At 40.4% G+C, this 24052-nt stretch overlaps 1 protein-coding gene across 8 annotated transcripts in view; it reads right to left on the reverse strand.

The window, feature by feature from the left end:
* ATXN1 (ataxin 1) overlaps positions 1–24052 on the reverse strand; it is a 453518-nt gene that overhangs the window by 171117 nt on the left and 258349 nt on the right. For 7 of the 8 annotated variants that reach the window (XM_030817352.1, XM_030817350.1, XM_030817346.1 and 4 more), the window contains one exon: positions 8761–8898. The gene's annotated coding sequence lies outside the window, so the exon portion shown is untranslated. Of the gene's footprint in view, positions 1–8760; positions 8899–21752; positions 21760–24052 lie in introns of all 8 variants that reach the window. The other variant, XM_003263540.4, reaches the window with a different exon arrangement.

Raw genomic sequence — 24052 nt, forward strand, 5'->3', positions numbered from 1 at the left:
AGCCCCCAGGTCTGCCAATGTCACTTGACTGGCCATTTTAGATTTAATTTAGGCAAGGCCACTTTGGACAGGGACTTTAAGATACAATCCTCAGTATTTCTACGTTCTTTGGATCCAAATCGGAAAATGGCAGAAAAAGTCATTTAGTGCCAGTTCAATGTGGCATAATGAGAGGAGAGCAATTAAGAAGAAGAGTACAAAGTGAGCCATATTCCTCTTCAAGGCTGGGTGCATGGATAAATAACCAGAGCTCAGTAAGAAGGCTCTCATTACACTGGATGGCTTTCAGGCCAGACCTGTCAACAGGAAAAGGGGCCAAGAGGGACTGTCATGGTGTTTCCCTTCCTTCTGCCTCCCTTGACCTCTGATTCCTCCCAAACATCTACTCATGTCTCCAACTCTGCATGCCAGTGCTGATAAACAAGCAGAACATTAACCTAATTCACAAGAAAAACTGATACCATCAGATGCTCTTAGATCACCTAACATCTTGGCCCGGTAGTCTCCACATTCTGCCTCGACTACCCATTAATTCATTTGTTCTTCTCCGTGGGATTCTATCTGTACCAGAAAGACCGTGTAGTCCACGATCCTTAGTAAGTTACACTCCCATGATACACTTAGTAAGTGACGTCTTCCTCCTGGAGGCCTGCCCAGATGAGGGAAATGGAAAATCCTCTTTGAGCAAGGTGACTGCCAACTCCCTTCTGACCCTCTCGAGGCCACCCTCTTCCACCACCACTCCCTCACTTGCCTTTAACGAAGTGTCAGCCAGCATGTTGCTAGGACAACTGGCATCACTGCGGAGGCACAGAAATAGATCACCAGTGGGGCTAAGAACCTGGATTATAAACGCCAATGACAGCGATGAGATACTGATTGGCAGCTAATCTGTCCCCTACAGCAAGTGACAGAGTAACACTACCCAGTGGGCAGCTCTCACCTTGACACACTACCCTTTCATCTACATTTGTGCTTGATGTGGTGGTGACTGAGAAGGGGCAAGGAACTAGCTTTAGATAGGCGCTGAAGACTCTATTTTGAATTATGTGAGCCAGTAGATATGTAGTAGCCACCTGACATTTGCACCTTTAATTTGTTAGTTTCCTGAAAATTAGGGAGGAAGGCTGTTCACAAGCAGAAGTATGAGAGCCAGAAACAGGTAGAGCCATTGAGGTTGCCAAAGAGAAGGAAAAAAACAACCTGTTTGGACAAGCAATAGCTTTCTCCTTTCTGAACAATAGCATTCTACTCTTCTACCTCCTTTTAGAGATCAAAGAAGAAAAAGGCAAAGGAAGCCGGAAAACTAGGGCTTGCCATGGTTGAAGAAGAGAATAATCTTTGTGCCCAGTTCTCTTTGTTCTGCAGGGTGAGTTTTACAATGCTTATAACGGGTAGGAACTCGTAGGAGCCCCAGGCATTAAGACTGCCTATCAAAGTCTTGGATTTTAGCCCTGGAGAAATTACATTTTTTTTCAATTCTATGCAAGCCACAAAGGCTTGGGAAGAAGAAAGGAAAAATGAAATGAAGAGCAACCTAATGGAAACTTTAGAAAACCATTTTATCAAGAGCATTTTTATTTCTAGATGCACAAAGGAAGGCTGGTGAGAATGGCTGATGTGCAGATTGAAACACATAACCAACAGCCTGGGACCTGTGCAGGGGCCCAGCAGCGAATTCTGCCAGCAATGTGGGCAGGTCACCTCCCAGTGCCAGGCACTCAAGACTGGGAAATGATCACAAGATGCTGTTTATCAATGTATTGAGAAAGAAGTAGAATTTAAAAGTAGTAGAAGATGGTTAAGAGTCCAAAGAGCATGATGACAAAAACCTGTCTGAGTTTTGGAAATAAAAGATTATGATAGAGGATTGCCATTTGTATACCATTTATGTTTCCATTTAAGGAAAGTAAAGTTTCCTTAAGTAAGTAAGTTGTTTACTCCTTGTCAACTCCTTAAGTAAGTTGTTTCAGGAATATAAGCACAAATAGAAAAAAAATTACTCTGAAAACTTAATTTCTCTAACATAGGTTTCAAACAGCTAATTTGCTATCATACCTCAAAATCATTTTATACTTGTCAAAAATGACTTTTTCTGAATCATGTAACATACTTGTTTAGGTGTCTGGGAAAGGTTAACATAATCTTCTGGATTTATAAGAAGATGAATTAATTCTTTTGGTCTACGATTCTACTTAGCAATAATTTATTACATAGCTACCACTGGAAATTTAACATGAATTTAAGTTGGAGATGTGGTTAATATTTTTATGGTATAATATGATTCTTTTAAAAAAGTGAAAAATTTAGATAATTAAAAAATGAAGTTACCTTTCTATTTGTCTCTTTACATTAGTCCTAAGGAGTAATTTATGTGTTGTTAAGAACCAATAGATTTTGTTTGGGTTCTATGACTAAACAATGTCAACTAGTTCTTATCACTATTCAGTCATCCTTGCCCTTCTTTCTTGTGGATTCTTGAACATTGAGCACTTCGAATTTATACCACCTAAAAAATACATCTTTAGTTTTGTTTGTGTTTTTCTGTCCAAAGTTCAGTTGGAAACACTGCCCTTACTAATGCTGGGAGGCATCATTCTTTAGGCATCCCAAGTTCTTGCTTCAACTTTTACATATAAAGATCCAAAATATGCCAGGAGTAGTGGCTCATGCCTATAATCCCAGCACTTTGGGAAGCTGAGGTGGGCAGATCACTTGAGCTCAAGAGTTCGAGACCAGCCTGGCCAACATGGTGAAACCTTGTCTCTATGAAAAATACAAAAATTAGCCGGGGACTGTGACGCACGCCTGTAATCCCAGCTACTTGGGAGGCTGAGGCAGGAGAATTGCTTGAACCCAGAAGGTGGAGGTTGCAGTGAGCTAAGATTGTGCCACTGCCCTCCAGCCTGGGCAACACAGCAAGAGATTTCATCTGCAAAAAAAAAAAAAAAAAAAAAAAAAAAAAAAAAAAATCTAAAATGATCCTGAAGAAAATGGTGGCCTGGTGGCCATGTGCTACAAATCCTCATGCTATGTTTTTGTCAGTGTTCAAACCAAACAATTTCTGATGGAAAGAAAGCTCTGGCTCTGAGCTCTCACATGCCCAGACACAGAAGTAGTACATAAAATATTAATCCTAGTCTCTTCTCAAAGCATCCTTTGTCTTCTCTAAATACACACATATATTGGGTTGAAATTCTACCTCTGCTTGAAGGCTCAATTTAGATGTCTTCCCTGAAATTCCAGTGCTGACAACTCTTACCCATTGTCCCTTTCGGTACGCCTGACTCTGCCACCAAGTACATCCTCCCAAAGCACCTTCCTAGAGTCTCAAAGGGCAGTAAGTACAGATTACTCAGCACTGGATCCCTGATAGACTCAAGAACATCCTGGCACACAACAGTCTTTTAATAAATATCATGTATTGAGTGAACTCTAAACTTAAAGAGGACACAAAAGCATTTTACCTTGGCACTGTTCAGTTACAAAGCAGCCTAACCAGGCTGTTGATGATTTCCCCCGCCCCCCGACCCATAGAACACGAATGTTGTAAAAGATCCATGAACTTTTTTCCTTCCACAACGTCTGGGTGTTCTTTGCATTTTCCTCCTCCTCTCCAAGATGCTGAGAGGAGGAGCTGAGTACTTGAGGAAGAAGGTGCCGAGGGGAAAGGGTGTGCCTGGGATGGGCTATACTTTGTCAATTGCCTCAGGAGGTAGCTCTGACACCACTTCTTAGAAGCAGTGACTCCTGCAAAGACCCTGCCAAAGGTGCCGATCCCAAATAACACACCAGGGGCAATGGCCAGGAACTAGCGAAGCTGTCAATCAGAAGCCATTCAAGGAAGTCTGAGGAAGAGAGAGAAATGGGTGACAGAGGAAACTCTAGAAGACTTGAAGCTATCCCCAGTGCACTTGGATGGAATGAGCTCAGTCATAACCTCTCTGCCTTTACAATCTGTAGGTCAATCTGCAGGACCATTACAAGCAAGGATATAAGAAAAAGGAGATTGTTCTCCCTCACTTGTCCAAAAGTGGTGGAATCTCCCCTTCTTCTCTCTCACTTGTCCAAAAGTGGTGGAATCTCCCCTTCTCTCCTGACCCTCTTATCTACTTCAGATTTTTTTTTTTTTATAGTGCTGGAGAATTTGGTATCGCACATGGCAAATCTAAAAGGTACAAATTGACAGACACAGAGGGAAATTCCCAGATTGCTCTTATTAGAGTGTGTGTGTGTGCAATTCTCTTACTCTGGAGATTCAGAGTAAGAGAAATTCAGCTCCCATTTTTTAAGACTTACACAGACAGCATAATGCTCTTTACACAGGTACAGAGGTATTTATTTTAGTCTCTCCATTTCTTCCTAGGAATAACGTAATGCCTGCACTCAGAGCAGTTATTCTGAAAAGGGAGTCCACAGACACAAAATTCCAGAAACCTTTATGATTGCTGTCCTCAAAAGCTAACTAGCACAATGCCTCCCTAAGAAAGCTTTTGTGAACTTCCCATCACACACCACAGAGACATTAAATGGGTTTCATTTGTACCAGCACACCATTTTTTCATTCTAAGGTGTGCACTGGAATGAAGTGCTATTCAGTTAGCCCCTTTCTAGGGAGATACAGCACTTCAGGCCCAACCCTACTTTGAAGAGAAACACGAACGTAAGCAGTGATGAAATGATGTGATGATAAGAGACAAAACCACCGCCGTTCACAGAAAGCCAGGGCAGGATGCTCACAAACAAGTGACAAAGCAAACCACTCAAATGGAAAAGGAGAGGAAATACAGACAGTGCAGACTTTTAAAAAAAGTATTAGAAAATCCCCAAACTCTACTGATAGGTCTAGAATTTTTTTTTTTACACAAATTGTTCCCTCCTCACATTTCTTTATACACATCAAGTATCCACTTCTAAGGAAAATAGCCTAGACTCTCCATCCCTTCCCCACACCCTTAAACTGCTATCAGATTCAAGCATTCTCATCAGAACAGCATGTATGTTCCTTTTCCTAATGGCTCAGGCCCACACACGAGAGGCCTAGGGACAAATTTACTCTATCCTTAGACATTCACTCAATGAATACTTACTGACTGCCCATTATGGGAACAAGCAGTATTTTAGGTACTATTCATTCACCAGGGAAGAATAAGAATAAGAATAAGGATAATAATACCATTCCTCCTTTTGCAGAGCTTGCAGACTAGTTGAGGGGACTGATGATTAACAAATAAATATATAATATGTAAGGTGCTTAAAAGAAAAACACAGAAGGCTAGAGGACTGAGAGGGATGGGGTGGATGCTATTTTATGTAGATCAGGGAAGGCTGCTTTGATAAGGTAACTCAAGAATTCTTACTTAAGGAAGCAGAGAAGCTTAGGAATGAAATACGGATCACTTTCTCCTTGCTTAGACTCTAACCAATATTTGAGCACAGAGGTGGTTAGTTTTAGAAAACTCAAGTTCAAAAATGGCTCCTGTTCATTTTCAAAAGGACCAGTGAGTGTGGACCCTAAATTTAAACAGCTAAAGCTATAGTCTAAGGATGGTCTCAAATAAATACCTTTGAATTGTCATATGGTGCCCAGGAGGGTCTTGTGAAAAGGGTTTCACGGTAGTGAAAGACGTAATAACTCTTTTTTTCTTTTAACCCTAAGACTGTGCTCAATGTTTTAAAAGCAGTTGTAAATGAGGTAGTGCCAAATCATTGATTTTTAGGAATCCAAGAAGGTAAAATAAAGGTTCAGTCAGCCTCATCTAAGGCTGATACTTCATGCAACTTGAGATACTTAGGGTGAGAACCACCACTGGAGGTGATTTAACTCAATTCTCTCAAGTTGTCCATCATAAAATGAGTCCCCATGGTAGAGAGGACCCAAGGTTATATGGCTAACAATAGCACTGTGCATAAAATCCAGGTCTGCTAACTCTGAGTTCAGTGTCAGCATCATTCTCTTCTTGTACAAGATCCCCCTCCTCTTAGAGCCAGTCTGAAACATCTTCAGGGGCAAAGGCCATCTGCTGGCAAGTGGTAGCAGATTTGAGAAGCAGTTAATGGGACATGCAGAGGAATGAATGCCAGGAGTAACATCTGCAGGGACTGCTGAGCATGGGAACCACTACTTCCAATGGCTGCTATGATTATCACTCACACATTTATACACCCACTCCCAGACCCTGTTTATGTGCAAACACGCATTCTTTGAAAATCGCCTGCCTTCTCTACTGCAACAGCTCTCCATGTCACAGGCTTTGGGGCATGCAGGACACCAAACCCAGGGAACATAGAAAACCAGTGTTGAAAACATGTGCCCAGATAATGAAAGGTTACCAACATCACAGTTTACTAAGAAAACTAGGAACCCCCACTGCCCCTACCAAGCAAATGCGGTTTTGAAAAGAAAGTACTTAGCATGCAGAAAGAGTTCACTAGAATTTGGTATTTTCTTGCTCTCTCAACACACTCCATTTACAGAAGGATTTTAAAATTACTTCAAGTCTGCCATGTGGCATCTTAAAGTGTACACTTCAGAAGTCCTTTGAAAACCTCACTCAATCTTTGAGGTCTGACAGGGTGTCACATGAACAGTTCAAAGCAACGGTTAAAACAACAACAAAAAAACCCCACTAGATTTGAAACAAAAGCTATCTTGATTATGGTAACTGCACGAGTTATTTAAATAAAGCCTGAAACCTAAAGCAGTTTTACATAAGACACTTGTTTCCTAGGATAAAAATGCTTTAAAAAATACCACCAGAAGTGCATTCTAACAGTTACCTGATGGGGAAAATGATTTCTAGTAAAACACACTGTAACTGGAGTACCCAAATCTAACATGGCCCACAATTATTCCTTGATAGTGATAGAAACTTTTACAATAAGGTTTTTTTTAAAAAAATAAGTAAAATAGTGCTTTCACAATGCTTTTCCCCTTATGGCGACCCTAAACCAAGATGCTGATTGCTTAATAAAAAGGTAGTATGGGCTGGGGATGGTGGCTTACTCCTGTAATCAAAACATTTTGGGAGGCAGAGGCGGGAGGATCACTTGAGCTCAGTAGTTCAAGACCAGCCTGAACAACATGGTGAAACTCTGTCTCTACCAAAAATACAAAAAATTAGCCAGGCATGGTGGTGTGCACCTGTAGTCCCAGCTACTCTGAAGGCTGAGGTGGGAGGGTCACTTGAGCTTGAGAGGCAGAGGTTGCAGTGAATCGAGATCATGCCATTGCACTCCAGCCTGGGTGACAGAGTAAGACACCATCTCAATTAAAAAGAAAAAAATTGAAAATAAGGTAGTATGGAGAAATACACAGACTTGCAAAATATTGTCTTATGGGGGCTCACGACTTGCCCAAGGTTGCCAAGGTACTTGATCTCAACAGTAGGAATAGGATTCAGGTCAGTTGATTCCAGGCTGACTGATTTCCACTAGATCCAACGTGTACAGAATGGAAACACAATGAAGCTTCAGTGTCTCCTGCTGTCTGCTTTCAATGAAGCACCACGAAAATTTGAATTTAATAAGCTCATATTAATATTACTGATTATTTAACCCTGAGGAGATGACATGGATACACATGCATATTTTAATACAAATGTTTAGAAATCTATGAAACAAAAAAAATTAGGAACAATTTTTTTTCCATGTCAATACTTTTCTCCCTGAGACATGCTGCACTTTGCTCTTTACAAATCTTGTAGGCAACTGCCAAAAAAAAAGGTAATAAATGCTCAAAAATTTTTCTGGCTGAGTTAACAAGAAGCTGGAAACCTAAATATATATATATATATATATACACACACACACACACACAGACATACATAAACAAGAATATACATATATATTACAGAAATATATGTATTTATATATACACAAAAACAACAACAAAAACCTAGAAGAAATTGGCTTGTCATTTCCTAAAATTTGAAGATAATATCTTCTCATCCTCAGAGGTGTTCATAGGCCATCCTGGGTTTCATGTAGCTATATTCTTTCCTGGTCAAAATCTCCTCACTTTGTTTTGTAACACAGTCCAGCAACAAGGTAAACTCTCCAGAAAGTAACAGGGCTGAGCACCCTTGCATTACTTCCTAGTGGAAGGGCTCCCTGAAGTCACACTATGTCATCTCTTCCATTACTTGATACTAAAACTTGTCATGCAAGGCGGCCATCAGGTGACATGTGGGAACAAACTTTACTAGTCTCAAAATCCCAAGCCAGTAACCTGATTAAAACCAGTAAATCAGCTCATTTTGAATAAGAGAAGCACCAAACATAACTGCTTATAACTTGTATACTTCAAGATTTTAAAAGCCAGAGAGAAAAATGTCATTTTCATCAACTGCACATATGGAAGAATAATTGCTGGATGGAAACTCTGACTGCTAATCCTTAGCCTGGAGAATTTTACCCCCTACTCACCAACCTAAAAGAATTGCAACAGCCCAGTTTAAAGGGGCTGCTCTAAATCTGATACTATTTGACTGTACCAGTAGAAAAGGTGTTCCTACAATGAAAGAATCACTGTATTCCATCCTTTTATTCCTGAAGTAGATAGTTTGCCACAGAAGCCGAGAGAAAGGCAAGTTCCAGCAAATACAAACAGGACCTCTTCTCTTAAAAAAAGAAATTAATTGGACGATCACCTAGAGCTCATGCTAATGCCCCTTCAACACCTGGCTTGGTTACATCAAGTGATTCATGAATCCTGACAAGGCAAGCCACTACAGATATTGTTCTTGGTTGTTAACTTACAACATTCACTGCGTACTGTTCACAGGTAGCCTCAGCCTATATTTCACCATGGAGACTTCCCACAGGTGCTGGAGGGCTCCTGAGGGCTCTTGGGCTCAGGTGCTTTCTTTCTTCCTTTCACAGAGAAGTGAGAAATACCTAGCATGGAAATAGAACAGAAGAAAAAGAAAAAGGTAAACACATCATCAAATCACGTGTTATTTCAACAATTAAAGTCTCACGACCAATTAGATGAATTGATATTTCACCGCAGACCATTTTCTTAAAAAAGAAGTTCAATGTTCTTGCTCTTTTCCCAAAAAGAACACAGCATGGTACAGCCAGCCACTCCTCACCCCAAAGTTGAAGACTTTGAGACTTCTGGGAGACTTCAGACACAATCTTAGCTGAGATGCAAACTTGCAAAAACCTCAAAACAGGCCACTTGGCTTTACTCTTCTGCAAAAGGAGGCAAGGACTAGCACCTTCTGCCACTGTCATACCTTACTGGGTCATGGAGAAGATCGAGAGGATCATTCTTGCAAAGCACACACGGTTCCCGAGAAGAAATCTACTATGTTAATGCCAAGCGCTATTGGTGGTCATAGCCTGTTTCTGAGCTCTGGAGCCAGAATACCAAAGCCAGCACTGGTAAGGCACCAATCACCAACTAGCCCCGGAGCATCCCAACGTCTGCATGCCCTACTGTGCTGAGTTTCAGGAAAGAATACGAACAGAAACGAAGAATCTGGAATCTCCGGGAAAAAGAAAGTGAAGGCATCACGCAGGAAGCTAAGAGAAAGAGAGTAAGGTGGGCAGTAGGGCACATGCGGGAGCGTGGTTATTTGGTACACGGCTCTCTCAGATTGCTGGTTTGCAGCGTTTCGTGCACTGAATGTTTGCGACGCTGTGAAATTTTCCACTTGGCTGTCTGCCATTTCCACCCACCGAAGACAACACTTACACCCACCAGAGTGGCACAGCAAGGCCCTGCTGGAAAAGGATTGGATAAGTTTTTGTTTATTTGCTGTTGCTTTTAATGAAAAGACTTATTCATATCCTGATCATTAATATTTTCCACACCTGGATTTCTTGATTTTTTTCCTCCCTTTTAAGGCTGACCCAGGAATAGCTTCTCCGGGAACGATACTATCAATTTATTTTGCTTTGTATACTTTTGAGAAGCACACTCGAGGCACAGGAACTTGTATTAGCAGCTTTGGGGATGACGAGAAACAGACTTTAAGTGCTACACTAGAATCTTGTTGCTTCCCAAATACATCATTGAGAAAGGCCAGTCATGTTTTTCCTTTCAAATCATGAGCATGCACAGAAAAAACAGAGTTGTAGTATTAGCATTGTGGGTGTCATTAATAGCATTTCTGAGAAAAAAAAGAGTGGTCCTTTATCTCTAAAAAGGGGCAAGAATGAATAATAACAAATCTTAGATTTGGAATTGGTAACACACTGACAAGTATACCTCAAAATAAAGAACTAATAAAAAATGGAGAGACAAAATTAGGACAGAAGAGAGAAAGGAGGTGTCTGCTACTCATATAATTAACCATCACTTTCATAATGAATACAGTTTACCAAGTGCTTTCTCATTAATTAAATCATTCACTTGATACAATTTTACTTGGTACTTGCTAAATCTACCAGGCTCTGTGTTCAACTGAGGAATACATGGTAAACAAAATAGCCCAGGATCCTGTACCTAAGGAGCTCACTGCCTCAAGAGGGGCAGACATGAAATAATTATATGAGTTTTAGGAGATGCATAAAATTTGAAAACTGGATAGGCAATATGAAGGAAAAACGAACATTGTGATTTGTAGTCATGATGGGGGTACCTCACTTAGAAGGAGGGTCTCAGGAAGGCTTCTCTTACAAAACTAACATTCAAGCAGGAAAGTCAAAAATGAGTAGAAGTTAGCCAGGCATCAGGTTTCCGGGTAGAGACAACAGTCTGTGGATTATATGAACTGATCTAGTGATGTACAACTGTTTTCTGTTATTTCTCTCTTTTTTATTTTGCCATTTCAACTGAGTCTCCTTAAAAAAGAAATGAGTGACGCAACTGTTCTCCATACCTTGAAATAAGAGATGATTCATCTTTCTGACTGCTAGGCCATCAGAGCAACACACACCTTCTCTGCGATTAATTTCTGTGAGAGGAACACCCCTGATGCAGGTATTATTCTTGATGTGACGGCAAATAATGACCCTGCTCTCGAACGCACCCCAAGTCACTCCATTATCACAGTGAAGTAAAAGGAAGCTCTCTTGTTGACACCTGCACGCCACAGCTGAAGTTAAGAAAACCCTCCCCCAAATAGGACTGAAAACAGATCACATTACTTGTAGACTTCTGAAAAACATCTTTAGTACCTTGGATCAGGTACCGAATTTCTGGCTTCCCCTTGATGATTATGGTATTTTTGTTATTTCTCTCTTGGACTTAAACAGCTTTTATGCTCGCCGTTAACAGTGTTCTGTCAACCTTCTCTGTTGGTTCTTGGTTCAGTGGTCTGTTTACTTACCCACATGAGCCACAAGCAAGGTGCAAAGAAATTAAAAGCAGTGGAAATGTCATGTTCATCCGAAGTGTTTTTTTCTTCCCTATCATCCCAGAACTGGCGCAACTTAATTCTTCCACTAAGGAAAATCAGTAGTTTTGCTTTCTTCATCCTACAACATTAAAGCATCATCCAACAGGCTCATTCATGTTCTCCCCACGAATGGAGTAAGTCTGAAAGCCTGTCTGAAACAAATATGCCAAACTTCTATTTGAGTCTCTTTCCATTTCAAATGTCCAAGATAAAATGTAATTTATCCTACAAGCTTCTCATACAAACAAAAATATTAACAATATTCCACATTCATAGTCTCAGAATACAAACCTTCACTTTGACCTGGCAACTCTGACATACTCAGAAAGGAGAGAGAGAACAAGAAAAAGCACTTCCTGAAGCCAAGCTGTCCAATATCTTGCCATCGGACCTGGGAAATTACTCCAGGCTGTCAGTTTCATCCTCTGCCTAGAGGAGAAAATGACACAATGCCAATTTCTCCTTCCCCTGACTACCCACAGCACTTACAGTCTCTACCACACATTCTGACCCAAGGTCCTTTTCAGTTCAGCACTTTGTTATACTGTCTTTTTATACTCCACTGGATTTATTTAAGTCTTGAAGGCTCAAAAAGTTTCTAAGCTCCCTGATGAAAGAAACCTTGCCATGCCCTTCTTTTGCAACCTCCTAATAGCATCTAGTGGAAGAACCTGGATTTAAATTAAATGATCCATATCCAAAACCTGTTCTAGGACTTAACCCTTACTCCAAAAGAATCACCAGTCTACAGCTATACTTTAAGCCCATTTCACCTTTCTCTGTCCTCCAGGGACTTGAAACTCTGATGATGCCTATCATCATCATCATGTGTCAGCCCTCCACAAACTCGAAAAAAGTTAAATTACAACTTAGCCTTTCTATTCTGTTCTTCCAATCCATTACATCTTTAGTCATTAGTGGAATTTGAACAGTTGTCATCTCCTTTCAAGATTTACAAACACCCCCATTTTCTCATCACCAGCAGCTTACATACTTAGTTCTCATAGCTTCTCAAAGCCACTATTAAGGAAACCTTTGTGGCATGTGGAGGGGAGATGCAGACCTCTGAGGCAGTGATATTCAAACTTGAAGCAGCATCAGAAATGGCTGGAGAAGGCCACATGCAGTGGCTCACGCCTATAACCCCAGTACTTTGGGAGGCTGAGGCAGGAAGGTGCCTTGAGCTCAGGAATTCAAGGCTACAATGCGCTATGATCACACCACTGTACCCCAGCCTGGGCGAAAGAACAAGACTCTGACTCAAAAAAAGAAACGAAACGAATAGAAATGGCTAGAGGGTCTTGTTAAATCAGAGAATGCTAGGACCCATCTGTAGAATTTCTGATTCAGTAGGCTTGGGGTGGGGTCAGATAACTTGTTTTTCTGACAAGTTCCCAGGTGATGCTGATACTGCTGGTCCCGGGACCACACTTTGAGAACCACTTCTCTAAGGTTAAATGTTTCTGTCAATTACAGGGCCGGAGAGATGCTGAGGATCTTTTGAGTATATTTAATCACCATATGATAGCTACATTGAAAGCAATGATACCTGTCTATTTCAAAGAAGCGACAAATGACCAAAGTCAAAAAAATAAAAACCAAACAAAAAAAAATTTCAAAAGCTATATTACCCAGGTTATTACACTGTATGTGGCCTCTCTACTTGGGCTCTTAATCCATTCTCCTCCTACTGGTCCAGATCCTGCTGGGGTCAACTCTGCTTCCAACTTCCCTTCAGTCTTTTTCCTCTCTACTGGAAATTTCTCATACTCCAAGCATACTCAGTCACCGCTATTCCTAAAAGACTTTATCCATACCCTAATACGGTCCCAAATGGCTGTCCCCTCTCTGCTGTTTACCAACAAACAGTTGTACTATACATTCAATGTCAGTATTTCACTGCCTATATCTTAAAACTCTGGAGCTTGATTTCCACCATTTTTCTCTGTGTTAGTAACCTTCCTTCTCCTCCAAAGGTCTGGAATGGTTTCCTGCCTTCTAAATGCAGTGACCTTTGCTGAGTCCTCCTCTTAACTTCTCTAACAATGTCTGATACAGTTCACCAGTAATAGTTCCTTCCATTTTCTTTTCCTTTTGTTTAGTAGACTAGCATTTTTGCCTGAACAGCATCTTTTCTGGAATGACCTCTCCACTTGGCTGTTATCTGGGCTGGGATGACTTCACACATTGGCCCAGAAGATGGACATATGACCCAGGTCTGGGCAATCATAATACAGCAACCCTCCAGCCACAGTGACTGGTCTAGGGGTAGACATGTACCCAAGGCAAGCCAATCAAAGGCCTCTCTCAGACTACCTGGAACTAGGAGGAGCAACACACTCTTTCCTAGCGAGACCATGGGAGCATGATGCTACTAACAGCTGGTTTCTTTAGCCACCTCTTAAAGAAAGCCCACTGGAGAAGGAAGCTTCCCAGTAGAGAGAAAACCTGAAAGACAGAAAATCTGAGTCCTGATGACAGTAAAGTCCCTTGGATTCAGCCATGTCAAAAGTTAGACTGATCCTTGGATTTTTTTTTTTTTTTTTTTTTTGAGACAAAGTCTTGCTCTGTCACCCAGACAGAGCAGTGGCACGATCTCGCTCACTGCAACCTCTGACTCCCGAGTTCAAGCAATTCTCCTGACTCAGCCTCCCGAGTAGCTGGGATTATAGGCATGTGCCACCACACCTGGCTAATTTTTTTTGTTTGTTTTTTGAGACAGGGTTTCGCTCTTGTTGCCCAGGCTGGAGTGCAATGGCACAATCTCGGCTCACTGAACCTCCGCCTCCCGGGTTCAAGTGATTCTCCTGTCTCAGCCTCCTGAGTAGCTGGGACTGCAGGCACCGGCCACTACGCCTGGCTAATTTTTGGTATTTTTAGTAGAGATGGGGTTTCACCATGTTGGCCAGGCTGGTCTTGAACTCCTGGCCTCAAGTGATCCACCTGCCTCAGCCTCCCAAAGTGCTGGGATTACAGGTGTGAGCCATGGCGCCCAGCCTGATCCCTGGAATTTTTAGTTATATTATGATAGACCAAATTCTAATGTAGCCCACAAGATTGCCGTGCCCCCTGCCAGACACACACCTCTTCCCAGTTGGTCAATGGGACGGTAATCAAGGTTCTGCTGTTGTGAAGGGATTTTGCAAATATAAGTGAGGTCCAAAATCAACCAACCTTAAAATAGAGAGATTATCTTGGCGAGCCTGGTCTAATTAAGAGAACCCTAAAAGGGATGGGGCTGTACCAGGAATGAGATTCAAAGTGAGAGATGACATGTTGATGGAGGAGGCAAGTCATATGGCAAGGAACTGAAGGTGAATGCCAGGACCTGAGAGTGGCCCCCAGCTCACAGCCAGCAATGGAACAGGCACCTTGGTCCTACGACCACAAGAAAATAAATACAAAAAACCAAGTGAGCTTGAAAAAGGACCATGAGCTCCAGATGATAAGGCAGCCCTGTTGACACCTCAATTTCAGTCTTGTGAAACCCTGAACAGATAATTCAACTAAGCCATGCCTGAACTTCGGACCACCAGAAACTGTGAGATAATAAATAGGTGTTGTTTAATAGGTCACTGTATTTGTAATTTGTCATACAGCAATAGAAAACCAATCCACATATAATACAATAAATTCCTTTTTTTTTGCTTGAATCACTTTAAGTTGTCTATTGTAACCAAAATAAACAAATATTCTTAATTTCTCTGAGATGGTACTTTCTTGGGTTCCTTATATTACTCCTTATAGCCCCTCTTCAGTTTTTTGCTCTCCCTGTTCTTTCTAACTCTAGGGGACAGATTTCCTAAGGCTATCTGCTCAGTTCTCTTCACTTTCTATAATGATTTCCTTCTACTGTTTATCGTATTTAAATCTGTATCCTGGTCCCTGGTATCTCCCCTTACAAACTCCTGGATATATGCAGTTGAAATAAATTATGTTTATTTCAAAATTTCCCAGTCCCTTGCTCCAAACCCAGCTCCTCCTCTTTAATTTCTGATGGAAGCTGACAGCACCATCATCTTCTCCTCTTTCTCCCACATTCCATCAGTTTCCAAGTCCTACCAATTCTGCACCCTTTCTATCTTCACCGCCCCATGCTAGTTCAGACTGAATTCCTCTCACAGCAGCCTGCTCATTGGTCTTCTTGTCAATGCTCTCTCTCTCTAAACCATTTAAGTCATCTCCGTTGGATCGAAATTCCTAAAGTTGATATAATATAACACAACTTCCCCATGCCATCCATACCTTCATTGGTTCCTACAGCTTACTGAACATCTTCGAAATTCTTTATTTGATGTTGAAGATCTTCACAATCTGGCCCCAGCATGCTTTTCCAACTTCGTTTCTACTTCTCCCCTCATGCACACTGAAGCAGCCAGAGTGAGCTTCTCACTTCCTCTCTGAGAGCCCACATTTCAACTCCACGTGTCAAAATGTAAGCCAGACCTCCCAAGACCAGCTCGAATCCCACTTTTTCTACGACTCTTTCTTTTATCCTCTTATTCTACAACTTTCTCAATCAAAAGGTTTTTTTTTTTTTTTTTGGTTGTTTTGTTTTTGCATGTGAACGCCTATGGTTTTAAAATTTATTTTCCTTATGTTACTAACCATTTTATTCCTTATCCTACAATAGGTGTCATCTCCCCAAGTGGAATGTGATAACTTCCATAAAGGTAGGGTTTATGTCTGTCTTCTTTTTGTAAGCTTCATGGTGCTTTTGCAAATGATAACTCTTTGATCAATATTTGTTGATTAACTGATTGATAACATGGCATTATATTACATTATACTTGAAGACGTTATATGTCTTTGAGTCTCTGTCCTCCATGGAAGAGGGCAGGTGTTCAAATGGAAGAACACCCTTTTGGGTGACTTGGAGAAAAATCATCACATAAGCCTCTAAGGAAACTGTGCAGTCCATCAATGAAATGCTCCTCAAGAGCCTCTTTTTCCAACTCAGAACTAAAGCTAACTCTTTGTATTTTCTTTCTGAGGAATAAAGAGAAGCTGCCAGGGATGCTGACAATTGCAGAGTTCAGAAATGCTTCCTCTGAATGAGCACACTCAGCCCAGCAGGGTGCAGAGCCCTGTCTCCACCCTGCCCACCAAGGAGCTTAAGTGACAGGCAAGCTGGGCCAAAAACACCCCTTTCCCATGGAGAGGCATCTCCAATGCAGGGCTGGACTGAGAGTCCAGTTAGACCTCAAGAAGAGTTGGAGGGAGGTCAGCGTAGGAGGTAGGCCAAAACTCAAGATATTCTGAAGAATATGATTTATTCAGAATATCATGTGTTCCCTGTTCACTCGACATTTGATCATTTATGGGAGTTATCCATTGTAAAATTTCTTACAAACTGGCAGTCCTTGGATACCTAGTATGCATTCAGAATATTCTCTGTGTATATTAACTGGTTTGTGTTCAAGGAATGAAATCCAAAATTAGTATCTGCTTAAAGAACACATTATCACAGAGATAAATATGCTGGAAAAATGTCTATCTTCAAAGGATTTTTAAAAAATTATAGTTCATGCTGATCTATGCCACTGTTTCTTATCATTAGCATGGCTTATCACATAAAGGTAAGGATTTATTCATACAGAGACTGCTGTTGTGTGTATTTGTATGCAGGTTACATCTCCTTATGGATGTAGTGCAAAGTTTGCTATGAAATATAATTATACATTGGAGAAAAGTATGTCTGCATATGAAGAATAAAATGAAAATAAAATGTACGTTGAACATATAGATGATAAATACCCAATCTGTGCTGAGCAGCTGTAGAATGATGTCTCAGGAAATTAGTATTTTAAAGACAAGATGTCATGTGCTCCTACTGACAACTTATTCCTGGCCTTATCAACACGCAGGTCCTTCAGGTATTGCTGTAGCACAACAGAAAAGCCAGTGGGCCAGAAGACAGGGAGGTCTGGGTCTAGAAGCCCAGAGACTCCACATTCCGAGTTACACATCCCCTTTCTGGTTGCCATGAGTCATCACACACCTTCTGCCCAGAGGAGAGTTTTATTCATGCCTGCTTGAAAAGGTTAGTGTTTAGGTGTTGCAGAAGTGCTTGCTGAAAATGGGGAAGGCTGAAACACAGCCTGTGCCTCATGCTTTGATAATTTCTGGAGCATTTATAAATCATGAGCAGCTAAGGTCTGCAAGATGCTAATGTGTGCAGTCCAGTCCTCTGACTTTAAGTCTCTTTCAGTTCCTACTCTATTTGCTCCTTTTTAATGACACAATTAGTAAAAAATCCTAAAAAAGAAATAGCTAAATATTTCCCTCTCATTCTCTTTTTGCCATAATATTGAGAGTTATATGATAGTATCTTCAACTATTTTATTTGGCCTGACTTCACAAAGTACCAAATGGGGAGTGAAGATAAAATGAAGAGACAGAATCCATATATGCATCTCCCAACCTCTGTCCTTTTGAACAGACAGACACAAGTAACAGAATTTACCAAAAGTATTAAAAACACGACCTTGGAAGCATCCTATCAAAGCCACAACTTCCTTTTCTTTTTATGAAATATTACCATGCAAAATTGCATGGCTACAGCTGGGACATCAAATCATGCTTTAAAAAATTAGTATTGGGGCTGGGTGTGGTGGCTCACACCTGTAATCCCTGTACTTTGGGAGGCCAAGGCAGGTGGATCATTTGAGGTCAGGAGTTCAAGACCAGCCTGGCCAACATGGTGAAACCCTGTCTCTACTAGAAATACAAAAATGAGCCAGGTATGGTGGCAGACGCCTGTAGTCCCAGCTACTCATGAGGTTGAGGCAGGAGAATCGCTTGAACCCAGGAAGCAGAGGTTGCAGTGAGCCAAGATCATGCCACTGCACTCCAGCCTGGGTGACAGAGTGAGACTCTCTCTCTCTCAAAAAAAAAAAAAAAAAAGTTATTATTGGTATATTAGTAAAAGCCATTCAAAGCTTGAAAACACAGAATTATTTTCCAAAATTCAAAATCAGTGCCAGATTTAACTACTTTTGCATAATGTTTGCCCCCACAGAACTTCCCATAATAATATTACGTCAACTGCACTCATTTTCTTTTTGGTCTACTTGTTTTACTAAATTAAAAGCCAACAGATAGAACAACTCCATACTTTAAACTCCTTTTTTAATACTATTCCGAGTAACTGCCTCCTTGTTTAAATATTACAATTTTCTGACGCAATCAGAACAAAAGTATTGCAAGACAAAGGTGCTATTGAAAACTTCTCTTTTTTTGGAGGACGCTTCATAAAAGCATTCTAGCTTAAAACTGGGATTTCAATGGTCTTAACTGTGAATACCACGTAGCAGAAATGCCACTTGGCATTATATTTAGGGATTAGCTGTTGAAACACCAAAGACAGGTATACTTTGATGTGGGTTACACAGGGCCGGGTAAGTAACAAGAAATACAATTATTCTTTCTTTCTATGAATGTGGCGCTGAAGATTTGATACCATATTTGGAACACAGATCCATCGTGTGGAGGGATGGGGAAACATAAGAGAGGGGTGCTGAGTGTGACCACATGCCCACAGGCCTGTCTGAGCTTGCTACAAGTCACACTGCATCATGAAGGACCCTGTATTCCACTTGCTGCAATTTCAATGCAAATAAAGGAAATGCAAATAAAGGAAAATATCAACTACTATTTTATGAGTAAAGGACACTGGCAAGATGCAGCCATGGTTTGTCTTAAGAGTCTTGAAACTCAGTTAAAATACCTGATGATCGCATTTCATTAAAAACCCCAAGGAATTTCTTTACACCAAGAGCATTCTACAAGTTTCCTACCTCTCTTTAAGACTAAATATTTAAAACTCTTTAGAATTAGCATCATCTATGTGTCACTTGGCTCTAGGACACATATTCTTGGGGAAGAGCATATCCCCATTTCCATTAGGAGAAAGAATAACAGGATTTCTCCCCTCCTCCTTCATCTTGCAGATTTAGGGGTTTATCCTAGTATCATGGCTCAGGGGATTCTCACATTTACAACTCCTAATATATCAAAAAAGGAGAAAATCTCTCTTCACTCCTTAATTGTTTTGTCGAATAAGCTCTCAAAAGTTCATTTTTGTTACCTTTTTCAGGCAAAATAAGAGGCCTTTTACAAAAATTCTATTGCTAAAACAATGGAATTCTCCCGGGAATGACTTCGTTATGGAAATGAAGTGACAGCTTCTTTTATCTAGCCAGGCAGAAAGTCTGCATTTATAAAAGGCATTCAGAGCACTCAAGTGTTGTGTGTGGGAGGACAGAAAATGCTATTTTTAATTCAGATTGCAGCATTCCTCCCATCCAGGTCTTTCAGTATAATCATAATCATAATAAGACTGATCTAAAAAGAAAAAAAAAAGATTCCCATTCCTGCTGACCCCAGCAGAAAAAGAGAGAAAAAAAGAAAGGAAGAAAATTAAGAAAATGATTAATACAGCTTCCTTCCACTTTTAGACCATTCTGTGGGCTTGGAGATCCACCTTCGAGGCAATCAGAGCAGACTATCCATTATCCAGAGTTAAAAGCACTTTAACTCTGCTAGTAACGGCATCACATCTTCTCACACAAATTTACATTCTTGTTCGTGTAACTTTCACTCTCCTAAGTTTGCAGGAATCGCCTGTGCCTGCTGGGAAATGCCGTGCAAGTTCCTCCATCTGTTTCCAAGACTTAACGTTCCTTGGTGACAGTGCAATGGATGAGTCCAGCCTGGTGGCAGGGCCATGCTGGGAACTTGATTTCTAATGTCAATCACTGGAATGCCCTTCTAGTAAGGAAGAGGTGCCCAAGCTTCTGTCTGAGTTAACACAGACCTTTCCAGGTCAGGTGTAGAATCTGGAGTGATGAATGGAAGTGCTGGAAAGGAAATTAAGACCAGCGTAGATGTCTCTTTGCAGAAGTCGAACATTGGAGGAAAAAATAGAATAAGATGAAAATGGAATCACAAAGGGTAAAATGACTGGTTTAAGGCTACACATGCAGGATTAGAGAAGAGATGGGGTCAAAGGGGTATTTTTTAATGAAGATAAAATTCACGTAACACAAAATTCAGCATTTTAACTATTTTTAAAGTGTGTATGTCAGTGGCTTTTACTCCATCCACATGTTGAACAACCATCATCACTATCTAATTCCAGAAGATTGTCATCATCCCCGTTACCCATGAAACAGTCACTCCCTGTCCCCCACTCCTCTCAGCCCCTGGCAAAGACTAATCTACTTTCTGTCTCTAAGGAGTTGTCTATTCTGGATGTTGTGTATAAACTAATCATACAATATGTGGCCTTTTGTGTCTGGCTTCTTTCTCTTGGCATAATGTTTTCAAGGCTCATTCATATTGTAACATGTACCAGTACTTCATTCTTGTTTTGGTTCAATAATACTCTACTGTAGGCTATACCACATTTTGTTATTTATTCGTCAGTTGATGGACATTTGGGATGATTCCCTATTTGGGCTACTATGAATCATGCTGCTATGAACATTCATGTACATGTTTTTGTTTGAATACCTGTTTGCAAATCTCTTGAGTGTATACCTAAGAGCAGAACTACTGAGTCATATGGTAATTCTGTATTTAGCTATTTGAGGACTTGCCAAATAGCATACTGCACCATACTACATTCCCACCAGCCAGGTAGGAAGATTCCCATTTTTTCCACAACCTTGCCAACACTTGTTATTTTCCTTTTTTAAAAAAATCATGGCCATCATAATGGGTGACCATAATAAAGTGGTATCTCATTGCGGTTTTGATTTGCATTCCCCTAAACACTAATGATGTTGGACATCTTTTCATAAGCTTATTGGCTATTTATATATCTTCTTTGGAGAAATCTCTATTCAATGCCTTTGTCCATCTTTAAACTGGGTTGTTTGTCTTTTTCTTTTTGAATTGTAAGAGTTCTTTATATATTCCAGAAACTAGACCCTTATGAGATACTGATTTGCAAATATTTTCTCCCATTCTGTGGGCTGTCTTTTGACCTTCTTGACAGTGCCCTTTGGTTCACAAAAGCTTTGATACTGATGAAGTCCAATGCATCTATTTTTTTCTTTTGTTGTTTGTGCTTTTGGTGTCATATCTAAGAATCCATTGCAAATCCATGGTCATGAAGATTTACTCCTGTATTCATTTAAAAGTTTTATAGTTTCAGTTCCTACATTTAGGGTATTGGTCCATTTTTAGTTCATTTTTGTATATGGTGTGAGGTAAGGGTTCAACTTCTTTCTTTGGCATGTGTCCCATGTGACTTTTTCCATTGTCTCAGCACCAATTGTTGAAAAGAGGTAAGAGAGATTTTGAGTATGAAATGATTTTAGTCTTTTCTCTTGAAAAAACAAAACTTTAAAAATATACATTATTTTAAAAATTAATTTTCTGGCTTTTGGTTACACTATGACTGTATTCAGCCACTATTTAAATGTTTTTCCTTATCCTACATTTTAAAGATGCAGCAAGTTTTCACGAATGATGACCCACCAGAGCCATGATGCTGAGCTTTCAGGGAAGCCAACCACCTCTTGAGGTGGTGCTTTTGCAAGAACTAATTTTCAAAAGAAACAGTAGCTTGAAATTGCTGACTTTCCTATACTTTGAGCTGCATTTGCTTCTGTGTTTGTGCCCCTCTAGTGAACAGCCCTTGTCTTCAGATATCCACAGGCCTCTGTTCTGTTTCCAAGCCCAACACCCACCCATTAAGATTGGCTCTTTGGAGAAAACTTAATAAACTAATTCACACCAAATCATGTATAACCAAGAGAAACAATAGACTTTTAGCATGATACCTAAGACTCTGTTTATTTTAAGCAAAAATAATACAGTGTAGGTTGTAGAATTCTGGTTATCATCAATTCAGCCAATGCAAGGAGTAAAGACTTTTAAATCCCCCTAAAGCATCAGTTCTCCAACTTGGCTACACATTGTGATCACCCAGAGAGATTTAGAAAGTACTAATGTCTGGGCTCCACCCACAGAGATCCTTACTTAACTGGTCTGGAGTACGGCTCAGGCACTAGAATTTTAGAAAGCTCCCCAAGTGACTCTACTATGCAGCCAAGGTGGAGAGTCACTGCCCCGAAGTCATCAGAGGTTGCTACCTACTCCTCCCACAAAGGTGGCTCCTCTTGTCACCTTGCACCACTTGCAAGCAATTAGGGATGTACATTTACATGTTTTTAAAAGTCTTATAATTTCCGATTAAAACTAACAAAACTTGAATTTCTTGTATCAGTTATCATTCAGTCTTCTCAACAACCCTGTGAGAGTAAGTTTATTGTTCCCATATGACAGACGAGGAAACAAACTCTGAGAGATTAATTAAGTGACAGCCCTAGATCACAGAACTTGGAAGTGGCAGAAAATTGATTTTAATATAATTCTTTCAACCCCACAGTCTGTATCATTATAATCTCCCAGTAATTTCAAAAGGGCCAACCACTGTGAGTGTGGGCATATAATTTGGTTGCATCTTCAATGTGGCACCCATCTTGTGGAATGGGACGAGGGGATAACAACTCACTGAAGAGAATAGCAGGCACTACTTCTGTCGGTTACTATTTACCTTTCTTTCTCTATATTGTATGCATGTGGGTGTGTGAGTGTATGTAAGTGTATGCCCACCTAAGGAAAGTGGACCTCAAGGGTATATCTGAATTGAGAAAAATATGGTCCAACTACAAGAACACACCTGGGTAGGGTTTTCAGACATGTAGTAATTCTTTCCAAGACGTGATAAGACTGGTAAAAGGTCATGAAATACCTTCATTACGATAAAAAATAACAAACACTGAGGAAACTACCAATTCATTCATTTATGGATTCATCTAATGCCTATACATAGATTACAAAGCTCAGTCAGTAGTGAGTGACAAGACTGAAGAATATCAGGCAAAAATCTCCCATACTTAAATATTCAGGTTCTTATAATAGACAAGACACAATTTCCACATAATATCATCTTGTCTGCCAATGCATGGGGCACATTAACAAGCCTTGACACAATAGTAGAACAAATCAGAATTAGTAAAATGTATTATTAATGATGGTAGAAAATGGGAAGTGAGTTTCATGTCACTTTTTTCTCTTATTTCAAACTGGTGCACTCAAACAAATGTGTAGGTTTGTTCATGTGCGTGAGTGTGCACATATGCATGCATGCACACATGCATACACACAATCACACACAAGGCTTGAGTGAAGACTCTAATTCAGTTCTGTCATTCTTCACAGGCCTAACAACTTACTTTTCGTTAAAACAAGGCAAGGAGGGTTGTCATGTAATTATTATGTTTCCATTATTATGCCATAAGGAAACTGGAAGAATTCTTTATTTTTAAAATATTTTTAAATTTTACTTTAAGTTCTGGGATACATGTGCAGAACATGCAGGTTTGTTACATAGGTATACATGTGCCATGGTGGTTTGCTGCACCTATCAACCCATCATCTAGGTTTTAAGCCCCTCATGCATTAAGTATTTGTCTTAATACTCTCCCTCCCCTTGCGCCCCCCTCACCGATAGGCCCTGGTGTGTGATGTTCCCCTCCCTGTGTCCATGTGTTCTCATTATTCAACTCCTACTATGAGTGAGAACATGCGGTGTTTGGTTTTCTGTTCCTGTGTTAGTTTGCTGAGAATGAGGCTCCCAGCTTCATCCATGTCCCTGTAAAGGACATGAGCTCATTCTTTTTTAT

This window comes from Nomascus leucogenys, chromosome 8, assembly GCF_006542625.1.
Source record: "Nomascus leucogenys isolate Asia chromosome 8, Asia_NLE_v1, whole genome shotgun sequence".
Taxonomy (NCBI): domain Eukaryota; kingdom Metazoa; phylum Chordata; class Mammalia; order Primates; family Hylobatidae; genus Nomascus; species Nomascus leucogenys.